The 3785-nt window shown below is 49.2% G+C and overlaps 1 long non-coding RNA gene across 1 annotated transcript in view; it reads right to left on the bottom strand.

Moving 5' to 3' along the window:
• LOC109302399 overlaps positions 1-3785 on the bottom strand; it is a 22832-nt gene that overhangs the window by 8489 nt on the left and 10558 nt on the right. The window contains exon 3 of the long non-coding RNA XR_002098742.1: positions 399-406. This is a non-coding gene — a long non-coding RNA (uncharacterized LOC109302399). The remainder of the gene's footprint in view (positions 1-398; positions 407-3785) is intronic.

Here is a 3785-nt window from a genome sequence, read left to right as displayed (position 1 = left end):
ATGATGACTCCAAGATCCTTTTCTGCCTCTGTACTGACAAGAAGGGAGTTCCCCAACCTGTAGGTATGGTGCCGGTTCTTCCTCCCCAGGTGCATCACTTTGCACTTGTCAGTGTTGAATCCCATCCTGTTCTCATCCGCCCACCCCTGTAACCTGTATAGGTCCGACTCTAGCCTATTGCTCCCTTCTAGAGTGCCTACATCCCCCCAGATCTTAGTGCCATCAGAAAATTTGAACAGAGTGCTTTTTACCCCCTGGTCCAAGTCGCTGATGAAGATGTTGAACAGTGTGGGCCCGAGGACCGAGCCCTGTGGAACCCCACTGCCCACATCCCTCCAGGCTGAAAATGACCCATCCACCACCACTCTTTGGGTGCGGCCCTCCAGCCAGTTGGTGACCCAATTGACTGTGTGGTTGTCAACACCACAGTCCCCCAGTTTCTTAATGAGAACAGGGTGAGAGAGAGTGTCGAAGGCCTTCTGAAAGTCCATGAAGACTATGTCCACTGCTACCCCTGCATCTAATGATTTGGTTATCTGATCATAGAAGGCCACCAGGCTGGTCTGACAGGACCTGCCACTGATGAACCCGTGTTGGTTGCCCCTGAGCATGAAATCCCTTATGCTATGGAGGTGAGCCGTGTGATCCTAAAAAGGGCTGCTTAGTCACCCAGGGGGCTGCTTTGGTCCAATGAAAAGCAAATCTATGCCCTGAGCCACCTGTGAGCATGTCTGCAGCTACAGTTCCCAGTGTATCCATACCTGCTGCTTTGCTATTTGCCCATTGCCACAGGACTTGAGTGTGTCCTATGGGGGGGGGATATAGATGATGTCCTGACTTCAACATGAGTTGGATTTAAGTGAGGGAAAGTTGCGTAGAGTCATCCACAATCTCTTGTCCAGGTCTGTCTGAATCCAGTGACACAACAGTGTTGAGACATCTGGATGCAGTGGATGGTCATCAGGTCCTGCTGCACCCAAACTGATGCCCTACACCATCCACACAGCTCTTGCCTTCTACCTTCACAGCCAGGGAAAAGAGCATTTCTGATAAATAGCTGGATCCACCAGAGAGAAGTTTCCAGAGGGAACCTAGTGTAGCTGTCTACTCTGGTTAACCATTTGGCCCTGTCCTTACTTTTTATTTTGGGGTCAGCCCCCCTAGCCTTTCCCTGCCAAGGGATAACCCACAAGATGGGGGGGCTGGGGTTTTAGGGCACCCCAGACTTACCCTTCTCTGGAGTTTGGTCCTGGTAGCACTTTCTAGGCTATGGGGTGGGCAAGATGTGGCCCACGGGCCAGATGTGGCCTGCCAGGCCATTCTATCCAGCCTGCAGGGCCCCTAAAAAAGGCAGAAAATTTAATATTAATCTGCCCCTGGCTGCCTGTCATGTGGCCCTTAATGGCTTGCCAAAACTTAGTAAGCGGCCCTCCACCTGAAATAATTGCCCGCCCCTGTTGTAGGGGCTACTCTAACACCGAGCAGTTCCATCACAGTAACCCCAAACCCCAGCTGGGTGCATTTTTATGTGAACACCCCACCTGCCCCACCATTCTGCTGGCCTGGATCAGGGCCACTGCTGCCCGCCAGCCCTCCTCAGCACCCCAGATCCCCACTCACTGCCTCCTGCCCTCCTTTCCCTCGCCTTACTTGTGACTGCTCATGCTGTCTGTCCCAGGGAAGCAGGCAGGGAAAGATTACCTTGCCTACCCAGCTGCTGTCTCAGGGTTGGGCTCAGCCTGGAGAAGAGCAGCAAGGGAACAGCAGTGGTGGTGGTGGGGAGGGCTGGGTGGGTAGGTTGCCCCTTCCCTACCTGCTCCCCTGGGATAGATAGCACAGGTAGCCATAAGTGGCAGGAAGGGAGAAAAACTTGGGGGATGGGGGAAGGAGGGAGCCTAGAATAAGAGGCAGGGGGATTCTTACCATTCAGTCCTCCAGGTATATTTTGGCCTGGCTGTTTGGCTGCTCAAAATTGGACCTGGTGCTAGAACCCCCCATCAACATTTGAGCAGCTCACAGTATAACATGTAACAAGGCCCAGAGACAGGGAAGAATTTGCATCCACATTTTCTAGCTGCAGGGCAGAGGGGAGTCTTTAACAAAGTGTGAGTTGGAGTTTCCCTCCCTTGTATTCTTGCTTACCATATCAGAAGTCCATGTGAGAGCAGCAGAGTCCAAAAATATAGATCAAGAGCTGTGGTGGAAGTTTGGTGAGTTTTCTCACTTTCTCTGTTACTTCCTGCCCTCACCCCTTGCACTGTAAAGAGAGGAAGGCATAAAATGAATGAAGGCAAAGCATTCAAACATTCAGAATCTTTATTTTCAACACGACTACTTTTTTTGTCAAAAGCACCAGTTTTGTGGAAAAAGCTGACTTTTAATAGCTGTGTGTGTTGCCAATAAGAGCAGCATTCAACATGTATCAGGGCTGCCCAAATGGTGGCCTACAGGCTGCATGTGGCCACAAATGGTTAAATCATCGTCCATAAATGAGTTTCTATACCATGAAAAATAAATTATAAAATAGAAAATGAAAAGGGGATTTGTTACATATCATGGGAGTTGTATTACTGTAAAATTGGTAATAGTAGTGTTCAGTTTTGTATTAAAACAAAATATATACTTTTTGCATTAAGAACGTGTTCTTTCCATTTTGTCTGCTCACAAAAAAAAAAAATGTAGCCAGCAAGAAAGACATGAATGAAAATGTTAGCTCCCAGTGGATCAGAAATTGGACAACTTATGGTGTTTTGGAGATCTTTTAAGATGAAGTAGCAGTTCCAAAGTGTTTAACTCGATGTAGACAGATGTGGCATACTAGCTAGGGTTAGAGCAGGGGTGTCCAACTCGTCTGGACCTTTTGGGGTGGATCTGAATCATGGGGCTTATCATAGGCTAGATCTAAACCCGGTGGAAATGGGGGAGAGCAAGCAGTGGTTGTTAATGTAGGATTAATGCAGCCATTGCTTACTCTGCTGTTGCCAATATGCACCCTCAATTCCCGCTGCTGTTCACCATAATCCCAAATTCCCAGTGCTTGAAGGAATCCCACAGGACAGGGGAAACTGCTCCTCAGCACAAATCCAGCTCACATCTCTCTGAGACCTCTGTTTTAGGACATTGCCTATGTAGGTGCAGAGTTATTTAGCTGACTGTCCCTGGTGGTCAGATGCATCTTGGAGGTACAAAGAGAGTCATAATGATGCATAGTGATTATTTGGTAAGAACTAGCTTGGGAGTAATGTGGGGCCAAGGTTAACACTTCACAGGTTTCTGAAATAGCAGAATAAAAGCAAATTCCTGGAATGGGAATGAGTATGTGTGCACTGTGTACAGAAGAGGGGATAGGCCATGAGTATTTACAGAGGGTAACTCGATAACAAACTGATAACTAATTACAAGGGCTGGGAATGCAAAGGAGAGACCCAGAGCAAAGGTAAAAGAAAATGGGACCATTGTTTCTGAATGTAAAACTTTTACATTTGGGGTTGAGGCAGAGCTGGTCTTAGGGAAAATGGTGACTTGGGTGAACTTGTATTCTGGTGCCTCCTCCCACCCCCCCAGTCAGTGGTGCTGCTGCAAGTAGAGGCAGGCAGGCAGGGGCACGGGGCACAGTCCAGCAGGGAGGTGGAGCAGTATGGTGTTGCCTGCCACCCACACTGCCTGGCCCAGGTTCTCCAGAACAGCAGCTGGAGGTGGTGGAGATGGCTGGGCTGGGTACTGCTCCTCCTGCCTGGGGTGAGGGGACAGTGCTGCTGTGACTGGGCTGCTCACACACACACACA

Source organism: Gavialis gangeticus, unplaced genomic scaffold (genome assembly GCF_001723915.1).
Source record: "Gavialis gangeticus isolate Ggan-Ray unplaced genomic scaffold, GavGan_comp1, whole genome shotgun sequence".
NCBI lineage: Eukaryota > Metazoa > Chordata > Crocodylia > Gavialidae > Gavialis > Gavialis gangeticus.
The sequence above is the reverse complement of the archived record's forward strand: the minus strand, read 5'-3'. Positions and strand labels throughout refer to the sequence as shown.